The 15635-nt window shown below is 36.1% G+C and overlaps 1 protein-coding gene across 4 annotated transcripts in view; it reads right to left on the minus strand.

The window, feature by feature from the left end:
* PAX5 (paired box 5) overlaps positions 1–15635 on the minus strand; it is a 316202-nt gene that overhangs the window by 153691 nt on the left and 146876 nt on the right. The window lies entirely within an intron of this gene.

Consider the following 15635-nt stretch of genomic DNA (forward strand, 5'->3'; position numbering starts at 1 on the left):
TACCCACTCCTTCACAGGATTTAAATCACCATGGAAAATTCACTTACTTTATCATATGATACATTTTGACAAAATATTTATGCACATCTTTTGTGGTTTTACATCATTTTAGAATGACAGAAATGAAATGTGAATGTACGTTAGACAGTTTCACTTCTCCTGTTTTGAACAGCACAAGGGATCATTGTTAATTCTGTCAAGATCTTTTGTGATAGGGGATTCCCTCTAGAATAACAAGCAACTGTATTTGTGCAATCATTTGAATTTTATTTATTTTTTATCTTATTTGAGAAAAACTGTAAAGGTGGGGTGGACTATATCCTTAAGTACTATTAAACATCTCCCAAAACTTAAAGCCCTTATAAAAAGCAATTAATTTGCCACTAAAGTGTATTCATAAGTAATACAAATACACAAATAAAAAATGATAAATCTCCAAACTACATTTTTAAACTGTTTAAACACACTCGCATATAAACACGATGGACACTCAGATATATGAAATGAATTCCCTGGCTGGGTACAGACTCCGGTCTATAAAGCACATTAGTAATCTATCAGTAGATATAATAAAATATAGCCCAGAATCTACACATAGATGGAGTATTAATATATCAAGAAGCTAAAAAGGCAATACCTAAGAGTGATCACAACTGTTTGCTATTAAGTGCTGTGCAATGCATTAGTAGATGTAACCACAGTCATTGATCAAAAAACAGTAGATAAAGTAGGTTATTAAAGGAGAACCCTTAAAGGAAAGTATAGATGTCCATGTGTAATAAATTATAAGATAAATAGTATGACAAACTGAACAAGGAAAATCAAAAGCAGGATATGCATATGGAAAAGTGTAAAAAATGTGAACAAGGATAACACAAAAGGGAATTATAAGGTAAAGGATAAGCTGATAACAAGTTAACAGAGCAACCACACACAAAGGCTGTATATAACATACTCAGCTCAGAGGTGAACTTAGCCAAGCAGCATTGGCCAAGAGGGAAGTAAAAAGATAAAAAAGCATTGTGAGGCCATTGTAACCTTACAATTAGATGACACCTTTTGCATTTCCAGAATTATTATAAGTCACAAGAAAATGTTTTTCTAAATGTTTTTAAAATGTTGTTGTTGTGTATTATTTAGGCCATTGCTGTCCCCATTGGAAGATTCACCTAAATCTCCTACTCCTGCATCAGTTTTAGCAGACCAGAAATTCTAAACTTTGCCAAAATATACATACCCATAAATAAAATGTTTTTTTCCTTTTCATACACTTTAAAGGGAAGGGTAGAGGGTCAGGGATATCATAAATATATCACATCTCATATATACTACAGTGAAAAATACATGCAAGGAATTTAGTTGTATATGAGAGGTTCTAAAAGCGATCAGGTAGTGAAGATTTTCACAGAAAAAAATAATTTGCTTATATTTTGCCTTTCCTGTTCCTCCTTCCCCTTCAACATACTAATGAAAGTCCTGCAACCAGCTTGACAGATTTTACATGCAATTATCACTAGCGGCTGTTATAGACACTAGCAATAATCACTGTTTTCTTCCGGCGGGGATGTTTCCCTCTGACCCCCGCCGGGAGAACACTATGGCTTGGCAGAAGGGATTCCCCTGTCAACATTATCTGTGGTTGCAGTAAAGAAATTTGCACTGTCTACAGCCTGCCTAAGGCTAGGGTAGAAAAGGGTAGGTAATGCCTGATGACCTCCAGATAGGAAATGATTTTTGCTCTATCTGATTAGCTACAGTTTCTAAGGCACATTGTGAGAATCCCACAGTTTGCAGTGAAATCAGAGGAAACAATTTCAGTGCAGGAGATAAACTTATACACCTATGCGAGACTAAAGGTAAGCTTTAGTCTTGCAGAACTTTGTAACATATGACTGATTGAGGAGTTTTGCTTTAATTCCCATTTGAATGGACTTTGTTAAGGATGCTCAAATGCAACTGCTGTGCAGTCCAGTCACCTACCCGCCACGAGAAGGAATTTGTTATCTCTTTCCATAAGCACTGCCATTTCAGATTTGGGATGGCAACGGCATACACTCTATAAAATGAGTGCACAGCAATTACACTGTCTGCAGTTAGTTGTGTTGGAGGGATGGGTGGGTCCAGGGTATTGTCACCCTGCTGCTACTCATCACTGCAATTGTGTCTATAGACCTAGAAGAAATGTCTGCATATATCATTGCAATTTAAAGGATCACCTTTGTAACATGTTACACCCATATTCAGGATATAACATGTAACAGGTTACCAATGCACCGGCCTCCGCTCCCCCCCCCCATCCCCTTTTTCACAGCTAGCAGGAGATCTTCTCCCCCTGCTAGATGTCACAATCTGAAATCTCTTGGTAGTTCATTGAGCTTTCTGTCACTGTGTACCTGCCTGCCTATATAAATAGTATGGGCAGACAGATGCACAGACAGCCTGCAGGACTGTGGCATTGCACCCACAATCTGCTGATTGTGGGTGCAATGCTTTACAGGTCCCTAACAAAAAATAAATAAATAAATGCTTTTTTTTACCTGCAAAAAAATGTTAATTGATTTTTTTTTGTAAAGGTGAACTTATCCTTTAAATGAGGTTTCTTTGCTGCAATGGCTGCAAAAGAAATATCAAAACACGGTAAATATGAAAGTACTGGCCAGCATTATAGACCAGAATTTTTTTCGAAGACAAAAGGAGCTTTAGCACAGCTATAATAATAGAAAAATGGAATTGAATGGATTTCTAAAATAAGAAAGAATTAAATGTAATAGGAACAATAAATCTCCTTCTCTAAGCTAGCATTTATATTTGGGCTGTAGGCTATATGTAAAAAAACTGTGTAAATAATACTAGTACTATATGTATTTCCTACAGCCATGCTTAATTCATTTGAAAATGGCATATGTTTGAGTAATTAAATGATAGCATTTTTACTGGTAGTTACACATTTAAAATCAATTTTCAAATGATGCAAGAGAAGGATTGGAGGAAACAAAATGTTTGTCTAACCAAGGATGAATGCTGCCACCTAGCACCAAAGTTCTCAAACATGATCATATATGTTTTTCATACTTACTGTATCTGTGATTGTATGTGTGTGTGTGTGTGTGTGTGAAGGAAAACGTTATGTTGTCATTCAGATAATTTCCTCAAATCCATATAGTATTGCCAATCTATAGTATGTTGGATGCAATCTGGATATTATCATTTATACCTGTAATTTGTTTATCCATCCCTCTTCTACATTGATTGTACAATGTACTACCTTTGCTTATTTATATTTTCACTATTAAGAGTCTGATGATCTCACAAACTACACATAGTACCAAAGGAAAATTCTTATAAATTCAAAATTCCACTTTGTGAATCCACACAGAACTAAAACAAGACTGTCTGAAATGCCATGATAATTTGTAATTAGTAGAATTACTTTTGTAATTAGGACCATCCTTTGTGTATTATGCTCTACGTGCTTGGATCTGCAGCTTTGGTAAAAATTATATTACAGCAGTTATGTAGCATCTGGGTTTTCATGTACAATATGTATTTTTGCTTGTTTGACCATTCCATGTATAAAGATCATGATACAGGTAACTGAATTATTTTTTCATTTTTATAAAATAAATACAAAATAAATAATTACTAAACACAGCATAATTGAATTACAGACATTATAAATATTGTATGTTAACAATATGCCATTTTAGAACCACAAGATTTTCATTTTGGTATTAAATTTGGCATGTAAATTCCTAAATTGTTACCTTATTTATTTTAGTAATTAAAACCCCAAGGTTAATTAGCCACTGGCTAAAACTGGCTTCACAAGAGCTTTATGATTAAAGGATGTTTCTCTATAATATCATGAATACCAAGGCAAGAGCCAAGAGTTGTTGAATTGATAAATACAACTTCATAGGTGCAAATATTCTGGTAATAATAAATGTCCTAATACACAAAAATGTGTCAGTAATTTTGTGTTAATAATTTAAGATTCACAATCTTGGCCCTATATGCAGATCGGTTCTCCCTAACTAATGTGTGGCTGTGTTCACTATGAAATGCATATTTCAACACCTCTTTGGTGGACACAAGCCTTAATACCCAGTGACAATTTCAGAATGTGATGATACCTCATTCATAGAGCATACTCAATTTTATGCATCCAAAGATTTGACAGTGATGAACCTTGACAACTGTGTTCCTTAGGGCTGATGTGCATAGTTTGCTTCTGGCACCAGTTTGTGAAGCATTTCTGATGGCTGCAGATTGCACCTTAATTTTGAATTGGTTTGAGAGGTGTAAACTCAATGTGACCTGAATCTGATCTAAAAAAAAATCTCAAAAGCCCATGTTCAGCACTTATGGAGATGAAAGATTAGCATGCAAACAAAATGACACAATGTTTGAGATAAAACTCAAATGTAGCCTTCTGTTTGCAGGACAGGACACTGCCCACTAAATTGTAGAAATCCACACAGCTAAACTAATGGAAACCAAATGACTAAATTACATTAGACACACTATAAACGCGCACTATAAACCAAAAAGTAGAACACTATAAACCAAATACAATACATGACTATTCAGACAATTATAGAACACACAGTGAAGGGGAATATAATTTAAGAATTTAAATTGTATTTGCAACTTCATTGCAGATATTTGTCTGTTTTTGTTCCATGGCCTCAAAGGTACAGCCAATACATGCCCTTGAATTGATGGTAATGTGGAATGACCTACCTACCATAACTTTATGATCAATTTCAATGTTACAATAAGAAACACAGCCCCAATGGCATCCCTGCAGCATGTTCAGTAAGTATATCACTCAGGAATTGTTAATGATACTCATACACATGATGTGTCAGTCACCCAACACCACTGAAAATTGCCAGTTTTATCTCTGTAGGAACCCACACACTGGTAGTCATCGGTTGTCAGAAGAATTAGAGATCAGGTTAGAAAAACCTGCTAGTTTCTCCCCAAAAAAATCTGTGCCAGAAGTATTTGCCACTCTTTATCATCATTAACATGAATGTTATACAAACCTGAGAGTTTGCATTTCTACATTTAATAGCTAAGAGTTTTGGATGAAGGGGATCAGATCGCGTCTGCACCTTTTGTACATGGTAGAAGAGGCGTGCTTAAGTTCAAAAGGGTTTATCATGTCGGTCACTAGATGATTGTCGATGAAGTAGTGAGAAGAAAACTAATTACTCTTTCTGGAAAACATCTGCTTCCAAAGCCTGGTTCAGCTGTTCAATAAAACTGAATAGTACAGTATATCTAAAGGCAAAACATTTGTTTGATAGAGTAGGGAAGAACTAAAACCCCCTGACTTCCTTTGCTTCTCTCTTAAGACACTACAGGAAGTGAGAAGAGAAAAGTAAGGGAAAACCCCCTCTTAGACAGCTGTTACTGGAGGATATCATTGGAAGAGTTTTCCTCTATACCTGTTTTGGTGACAACTAAAAATTTTGGATTTCCCTCACTTTCAATCCAGGTAACAATGGTGATGGAGAAGAACACTGAAAGTGATCCAACCTAATAGTACAGAGACAGTGATAAAAAAAATAAATCTGACAGTGGTTTTAACCATACCTTAATCTACTGAAAACTAAGAAAAACATTTAACATATGCTTTCAATTTAAAAATTGATAAATTAGTAATTACATACTTAGCATAATTTTTTTAATACAGGTAGAGTTTTCTTTTTATAAATCAACTATTTTATTAAAGACTAAGTTCATCTTTGTAATAAAATGCACTATACTGTCATTTTAAAAACACTATGTAGCTTTAAAATTTGGTGTTTAGGTGTCATTCCTAAAGGTCTAAAACTACTAGTGGGGGCTCCGCACTGTACTGCCTGTTATCTGGGATGCTTCACTGGAACAAGCGCTCCCCCTTTTTCAAGCACTGTGCATGTGTGAGACTTAAAATGTGGGAGAGTGGCCATTGCAGAGATGGGTCTACAGGTATAGTACTTGAAATCAATTCCAAAATTGAAAGTCACAAACTGATTTTAAAAGTACTGAGGCCTCATGACTGCATAGTGCATATTATTACATAGGTGAACCCTTGAATTAGCACTTATAAAAATAAATTTCTGATTATGTATGTATATATATATATATATATATATATATATATATATATATATATATATATAAAATGCTAATCATATACTCTTCAGATATTTCGATAGCTGCATATTTTTCGTTGACCAAAAGACGAGTATACTGAAAAGAGTAATGTAAGCTCTTAATAAAGACAAGCAAAATGTTATATTTTTATACCGCTATATTACAATTTTAGAACTAAATTGCAAAGCTTTCATTACCCAAATACTGAAATGGGCCCATGTTATTATTAGTTATAGTTTCTCTGTGTATGATTCCAAGAAACGACTTTCTCTGGTGATAGCTTTAAATCAGCATTTACCACACTATTAACTCACTACAACATACATATGAACATTAAATCATCCTAAGGACACCTCACATGTTGAAAGACTCTAATACCAATAGTCTCCAACTATATTACTTTGAGCCTCAGATAATTGCTTTACGTCACAGGAATGTGCCAACTAATTAAGACGGATGCTACCTATGTCGCATAGAACCTTAAAAAAAGAAATGAATTATTGCTAAGAGCAAAAAGGGTATTTTGGAATGAGGTGCTATTTGATAGGAGTAATTTGCTTTAACTGCGTCCTGAGATGTTGTAAGATCTTCCTCCATCACGGTAACAATTATACAACGGTTTATGTGTATGTGCCATATTTTTTCATTTACGCTCAAATAGGCAATATACAGTGCAAAATGTACACATCCCAAGCTATAAACAGCAAGCTTTAATAGAATCTGTATTGGCATTTCGGTGTATCTTATAATTATTTTCAAGATAACATGTTTATAAAGTGATGTTTTCTATTTTTCATTTCCAATCATTTTTATTAAAGGTTGACAGAAAAGATACAAAAGTACAATATCTGCCTCTTAATCAACAGTAACATAAGGAGCTTGTAGCATGTAAATTGCATAACTCAGATTACCACATATGGCTTGATCGGATCACATGGTGGTAACCAATAGGAGACCTTAACTCAATTGAAATGACAATAGCACTATCGACAATTAAATGGTGTTATGATGGTTGGATTAGTACCATTTAGCTTATTTCAGCCCATGTAAGTCTGTGAGCTTCTACAAGAAAATCAAAAACTCAAATAGATGAGAAATCTCACAGTTAAAAAGGTGGAAAAGTTAGGCTAAGATGTAGAAGAAGAAGGAAAAAAGGAGTTGTGCACCCTCTACTGTCTATGTATGTCCCTAGATCCAGTTCTGGAGGGACTTGAGAGATATTTATCCAGGGTTCCCATGTTTTCTCAAAATAGGCCAGTCTGTCATGGAGAATAGCCGACATACATTCATTTATCATAATCCAAGTCAGTTTGGCCCTTAAGAATTCAAAGGGGATCGTAGAGGTTTTCCAGGATCTCACTATATAGATTCTGGCTGCTGTGAAGATGAAAGCGATCAGGTGTCTCAAATATCCTGGTCCCTCTCCATGGGTTTCCCTAAAAGGGCCTGCTGGGGAGTTTTTGCTAGGTTCACTTAGGTGAAAGAATACATGAAATTATATGTGCAGATCCAAAACTGCTTCACTTTTGGACAACAGCACCAAGTGTGAAGAACTGTACCTTCCTGGCCACAGCCACTAAAACAACGAGAGTAGGCCCCCAGGATAGAACATGCCAGTTGCACTGGTACCAATACCACTATAAGAAAATGTTATATTTTGCCTCAGTCTGTGAGGTATTAAAGTGTTACTAAACCCAGGACCCTGCATTCACTATATCTGGTGTCCCTCAGTACACCTAACATGGAAGTGCAATTATTTTAGTAAATATGAACTGCTAAATACCTTTTCTCATCAGCAGTTAGAGCAGCTTATGACTTCTATCAGTGTTCAGCAAAGCACTGGTTACATCTTGTAGGAGAAGTTTTCTTTCTGCTCTAGGAGGATGCAAAACCCCTGACCTCTGTCTGGACATTGCTGATTGGCCATGTGCTGATCACATGCACTCTCCCAAGAAAAAAAAAAACCTCTCGCAATACACACTAAACTGAGCATGTGCAGAATGGCTATGGGGTCAGTCTATCTTATCAGGAGATAATACATGAACATTTGAACAAGAGGAGGGGCAGAGAAGACAGGATTAAACTGCCTTTTTACACAATGTAGAGGATTAACTCCTTAGGTTCCAAATGAGTAAAGCAAGCATGCTTTACTGCATATACAGACTGATTTTACTGTTGTAGGTTTAGTAACATTTTAATGTAAGACTTGGAATTGAATTGAGCTAGTTTGCCCCATTCCTCTACTTCCAGAGTTTTGTGTTTTCTATTTTTAAATTAATAGCATACAATATTTATATTACTTTTATTATTATGTCCAGCATTGCTGATTTTTCTTGTTTTCTGTTAATCTACTAATTAAAACATTTCTGTCTTTGCTAGTACAGATGGAAGGGGATGAGTCCTCACCTCCAAATCCTTCAGGTCTCTGTTTTGGGCAACAGGTGCTACCTGAGATTTATTCTTAGATTTTCACCATCCAGTGGTAAATAATAAATATTAACTAAAATGTTGAACATAGTACTCATTTTCTCTGTCTTCACTTTCTATATGGATGTTCCTGATTACTGATCCAACAAGTGTAGGAACCAGAGACTACCAAGCAAGGAACATAATCCTTGTCTCTTTTTTTCATGACAGGTTTCCTCTTTTGTGCAACTTCAGGTAAAAAGTGGAATCATTCAGTCAATTGACAATTTTATTTTTGAAATACTGTTATTTTTATAATACCAGAAAATCATAGTAGTATATGGTAAGCTGAGTTTTTTTCCTAGTTCCTGTAACCAGAATGCACAGAGCTCTCAAAATACCTCTGAAGGAAACAACCGCTTGCAATTCTCAGTTATACAGTCTTTCTTCTTTAGAACTATACCCTTCTACACACAATGTCCCCAGGGGACTACAGAGGGGAAAATAACAGGTGTGAATAATTCTGCTCTGAAAGTTCAAAAACACACATTGTAAATGCTGAGTATTTTAAAATAGTAGCACATACCGGGACGATTATTACGATCAAGCTGGTCTATTTTATATGTATACCGCAAACAAAAATATTGGAAAGATTATATAGTACATGAATGTTGTGGTGTAATACTGGCCAAAAAAAAGCTATAAGGACACTGAAAACCAGGAACAATGGATACCAGGACACTTACATATTTAAAAAGTTTACTACCAGCAAAGTTTTGACTAGTCCCCACAAAAAAGGAACAAAAACTAATGGGACTTTACTGGAACAAAAAGCAAACAACCTCATGTTCATGTATAAAACATATTTATTGAAACACATCTTCTAAAAGCTACATATAAAAGCAATATTTGGCTAGTAAGCCCAAAAAACACAGCATCATGTATTTGTGGCATCAATATACTCCAGAGGTTGCTGCCTTTCACTTATTACCTTCTTCAGGACCCCAAAAGCTGAAGATAAAGAAATCTGATGCCCTAACTGGAAGATGCATATATAAATACAACATTAATCATACAGTTGTCATTTTACAAAAATCTTTACAAGAAAAAACCTTCTCCACAAACTCACATGCCAACATGAGCGGTGACAGTGATACGTGATAGCAGCATCCACACAGAGGTCAAAGGTGGTCTCGAATGAACATCTACATATAAAGCCCCCTCCCTTCATCTCCAATCAAATAGAGCCCTGTGTATAGATCAACAAACCAAGTTCTTCTACAGAGAAGAAAAAAGAAAGAAAAAGCAAAGGGGAAAAGGGGGGAGATAGGAGAGAGAGTGGGATAATGGATCCCAAATGTAGTTCACAATAAATAACATAAGAAGCTGGAAACGGATATATCCATATGCCAATGTCATCCATATGTAATGCATCCTGTATAGCATCCTGTACTACTCCTCACAAATTTTGAATGTTGAGGAGCCAGTAAATTATCACTTAGATCAGGTTTGTGTTCTTATTTATCTCACAGAATAGGAATGTTTTGAATGCAGCATTTACTTGTATTCTGCTATACACGATCAGCATTACTGACAACCATACCTATCACTGTACTCCTCACTAGGCCTTAACATTCAATGGTTCTCCAACATGTTTGCCTTTGGTAAAACAATCAGTCTAACTTTTTTAAACATGTTTTATTGAAAGCATGCAGTAACAAACAGTGCACATTCACAGAGAAGCAGTTCAAGCGTAATAATAATTCATAATATCATTGTCGCACATATGGACATCACATCTTTGAGAAGAATTCAAAGAGGGTCAGAGCAAAAGATATTTTCATCTGTAGTGGATGCTCCAAGAGATCATAGAAGTTGGTAAGTACAAAACATTGAATAAACTGAACTAAAAATTGGCCGAGAAACAATCAGTCTAACTTTACTGCCGTCTATAAATGATACTCCAAGTCATCAAATACATGTCTTGATTAGATTGCATTGTACTGTTTGCATATTTATTTGTGCAGCGCAATCTGTATTAGGTTTGGCATTATTGTGGGGCTTCTTAATTTCATTTACTGGTGAATACAGCAGACCAATATTAAACACAATCTTGCAATACTAGAATCAGGCATGACTGCTATTAGTAATCCAGGGAAAACCCAAAATTCAATCACAAATATGAAATGTGAAAAGCTATTTACATGTATCTAATTTTGCTTTGGATGCTCAATTTGAAAAAAAAAATGCCTCATGTTTGTAGGCTTTATACCATGTCTCAGACATAATCCTGCTCCAATGGAGCCATTACTAGCCACTACACACAATAAAATTCAGCACTAAACCTTCCTCACCACTGAAACTGCTTCTATAAAAAATAGGGACTTCAGTTAAGACTATGAAAACCCATTTGCAAACTTCAGCACTCATGTGCTTCTGTACCTCATATTCAATAATTAAATCTCAAGTTCACATAAGATGACATTACATAAACCAACTAGAATTTCATTTCCTGAATAAGGAACTCTAGACCTGGTACTTAATTTTTGTGGTGCCTTACTGGACATGTTTTAATGTTCTCTTGTTGACATAGCCAATTCCTTTTGCATTGGCTGTAAACACAATATATTTTTTAACTTTCCAGAATTTATTTTTCTCAAAGTAACACTCCCCAGTGCAAAGCTGGTTTGCACCTGTGTGTTATGGTGTGCTAAAATGCAAGTATGATGTTGTGCATGGTGCAAGTGCATATATAGGGGTATTTAATGATATCACAATGCGACACACAGAGTGCTGTATTATAATATTTCATGCCATTGAATTACAATAGTGTGTATTGCTCCTTGGTGTTAATATGAACTGCTCTGTGCAAATCTAAAAATACATGAGCCACAAATGGGAAGATTTGCCTATAAAGAACCATTATTTATCTTGTATGCAAGGATCCTTCATGTAGTGTAGTTGTGCTGTTTATATACAGTATGCATTACACACAACTGAAATCACGGCATTTTTTTCCTAAAAATTTCTCCAGACATTGCTCACCTAGCAAAGAAGTAAACCAAAAAACAATGAAACAGTTAAAACGTTTCATCTTCCAATATCAAACTAATGTGCTTGTTGCAATCGCACAAATATTTTCAAAATAAATTACTTTGTTTCTCTGAGATCAGTACAATTTGTTGCAGATCAAAGAAAGAAGAAAAGAGGGAAGACAAAAAAATATAGCTATATCATCAAAGAACCAAAAATACTTTTCATTTTTAAGCGATATTGTAGCATTGCAAAGCCGCTGATAGAGTCTCAGTTCATTCTCTATTATCCATTGAAAGCAGCCGGAGTCAGGAGCAGACTGTACTAGATTGTATTCCCCCTAAGACGGTCAACGATATATATATATATATGATCTTCAACCTCTATTGATTGACCAATTTCACAAGCAAAGACTGGTGAAATGAAGCTGAAATGAACACCTTGCTTTAACTCATTGAACCTATCAGGCCTGAGTTAATCTCACTGCCCAGTGTCTCTGATAGAATTCAATTGATCAATCATGTTTTGGTGATAGTACCATTTCACTGCTTTATTGCTTCTTCATTTCAAGACTTGACCTAGATATACGAAGATCAGTTCTGCGCCTCAAAGATATACACAGATCATATCTGTGTGCCATCAGTGGCTGCCTATCCATGCATATCTGAACCCCATGTTAAACAGGAAAATTGAAAACACAAGGAATTAATTGCCATTTTGCTCGGTGTAGACTGTATTCTTGTTTTATGTGTTCCTTTTTTTGTTTGGTGCTTTTTTTTTTCATAACATGTTTACAGATTTTCTGTAGTATAATACTTATGCATCTATGTTATGGATATGGATATTTATATGTGTTTTATCTAGTAAATTGCGTAGTGTATAAAATTATTGCAGTTTCTTAGTACCTAGTAAAAACAAAAGATGCTTTTTGCTTTACTGGTGTTAAGAGGCCGAATTTCTTTAATGGGGCAGAACTTCATGGGGCACTTTGTTTCCGCATTATATTACTTTTTTGTGTAAGCCTGTCATAATGAAACAGCAAACAAGAAATATATAATTTTATTAATACTACACATAAATATTTTACTCAGAATGTATAATACTATGTGGCCCAAACATCTGTAGCCTTAGGAGTAGCACAGTACGGGCTTTTGTTCACTTCAAACATATACTGCGGTCCTATACAAGTCTGTTATAAAAAGCTAATTGAAGAATGCAAGTCAGAAAGAGGTCATCTGCAGGTAAATGGCATGTCAGTTAATTCTGAATGATCTCAGAAGAATCTCAACCTGATGCCATTGGCACGGCCCAAAACCTGTCAACAGTGGCTCTAAAAGTGGACTAATGGGGCATAGCATCGAAATACTGGGCTGATTATACACCAAAGCATATGGAAAATTCTATATTAAAAAGATCAATTGCCTATAATTTTTAATACAACTTATAGTGGGACTTCGCTCTCTCAATCAACAGTGACTATTTTGAATCCTTATGCTGCTAGCATTAATAAATAGATAGGAAAGTATATCATATTTCACCAACACGTGAACTAAAGATGGTCCACTATAAGTACATCTCCACCTCACTGGTAGTGCTGTGAAAACTCCAAATATCACAACATGACATAAATAACATAAAGTTAACTTCTTTTAACGTGCAAACAAAATGTGCAAAAAAATAAGTGAGATAAGTCCATAAAGTATCCATATAAAACTCTAAATAGGTGCTGATTTCCTTCCTGGAGCATCCACCACACACCAAATGTGCTCATGCGGTGCCTCTCCCTTTGGATTGCAACTCATCATATGAATATGCCAACCATTCTCATGACCAGCATATTTCACCTAAAGAACGCCACCATACCTCCCAGCATCAAATCCTTAAATCATTTATTTCTCCAACTCAGTTACATATGGAAAAAGAAAAATATAACCTCCAATGGTATAGTAACCCATTCAAACAATTTTATTTATTTTTAACCACTTCTCTTACAGAGGATGTACCCCCCCTTCCTGACCAGGCCATTTTTCACGATATGGCGCTGCATTACTTTAACTGACAATTGCAAGATCATGCAATGCTGCACCCAAATTAAATGTATGTCCTTTTTTCCCACAAATATAGATTTCCTTTGGTGGTATTTGATCACCTGTGCAGGTTTTTTTCTGGACTATAAACAAAAAAAAGACCAACATTTTTGAAACAAAAACAATATTTTTGACTTTTTGCTATAAAACATATCCAGTAAAAAATCAAATGTCTTCATACATTTAGGCCAAAATGTATTCTGCTACATGTCTTTTCTGAAGAAAATCAGAATACATGTAAATTAATTGGTTTACGTGAAAGTTATACTGTTTACAAATGGCAGTGTATATATACTGGAATTTTTTTTTTATACTAATAATAGTGGCTATCAGCGACTTATAGCAGGACTGCTGGACTGCGGCAGGCATTCTGATACTGGGGGGAACTGACTAACTGCCACTGACATCCCAATGACACTAAGGGCTCATGTACACGGGACATTTGGAAAACACTACTGAACGATGGAAACTGACTGCTGGAAAACATAGGTTAAAAAACGACTGCTTAGCCACGTTTGCATATCGCTCTTATGTGCGTTTATGAGCATTTGCGCTTAGAAGCATTTTTTAAAGATACCATCAGGAGACCTTCAAAAAGGCCCAGAATGCACTGAAAAACAGTAAAGAATTAACTATTTCAGACATTTGAGAGAAATAGAGAGAGCAGAATCAGAGAGAACAGTATGTGTTGCGATTACCTGTCATTTCTGGTTGTATTCACTATGGAACCCATCATGAGGATAATGCAGCACGTTCAACCATTTTTCCTTCACGCAAAACCTGGAACTGACTGCGCTGGTGTACTAGGTCCATTTGAATACATGGAAAATGCTTTGCATGCATTTTTGATGATGAAAATAGGCTCTGGACAGCATTTGGAACAGTTAAAAAACGCTTCTAAATGCAAACGTTTATAAACGAGGTTAGCCAGGTTTACATGCATTTATAAGTGTTTGGCATTTGAAACGCTGATAAAATCTACTCCTGAACGCAAGTTTGGTGCGTTTAAAAAAACGACCATAAACTCAACTGCCTGTAAACAACTGTAAACAACATAGTGTACATGGACACATAGGAAAACATTAGGGAGAGTTCAGGGGCTGCTGAATAAAATGCAGAAAAGCTCCTGAACGTGAGTTTATCAGCTGCAGTGCACATGAGCCCTAATACAGGGATCAGTGCTAATAAAAAGCACTGACACTGTACTAATGACACTGGGCAGGAAGGAGTTAACATCTGGGAAGATCAAAGGGTTAACAGTGTGCTGTGTGCTGTTTATCATAATGTGCTGTGTGTGTTTTACTTAGGAAACACAGCAGAGAAATACACAGCAGCATGTTATTGCTGGCAGGAGAGAGACCTGTGTTGTTTACACACAGGTATCTCCCCTGTCACAGCGTTGGCCTGGTGCCGGCGGGTAATATCCGGCCGGGACCCGGTGATTGGCATCTGTAGCTGCAAAAGGCGGCGCTGGTAGGGTGGTGCGCGCACGTGCCCCCTACCCAGAAATGCAAATCACGTACATATATATATACGTGATTTTGCGCAGCCCTGCCGCCCTGTAGCACAGTATTTCTGCTATAGGGTGGAGGTGAAGCAGATAAAAGTGACATACAGAATATATAGCTCATCTCATGGTGCCATAATATTTTGTGCATATTAGCCCAATGTTCTTACCAACCTCAGAACAATCAGGCTCACACTCCGTGTCACATCCGGTTCCGGATATACGCCACTTCCAGATGCTGCATAACCGGACTTACGTGTTTTGTCACTTTCTGACTTTGTCATGGGGTAAATATCATATTTACTTGTTTTAAACTTTGTTTTAAAGTTTTTCAGTTGCTTCCTAGTTTCTATGCCTAGGCAAATGATGTTACTAATTCAGGAGTCTTTGGAAGGGGAGCAGGGGTTTGCTCAGGTATGTATGCCTTCCCGCTTGCATGTCTGAGCTAAAGG

The sequence above is a fragment of the Staurois parvus genome, unplaced genomic scaffold (assembly GCF_062004578.1).
Source record: "Staurois parvus isolate SC_StPar_1 unplaced genomic scaffold, SC_StPar_1.0 ptg000096l, whole genome shotgun sequence".
NCBI lineage: Eukaryota > Metazoa > Chordata > Amphibia > Anura > Ranidae > Staurois > Staurois parvus.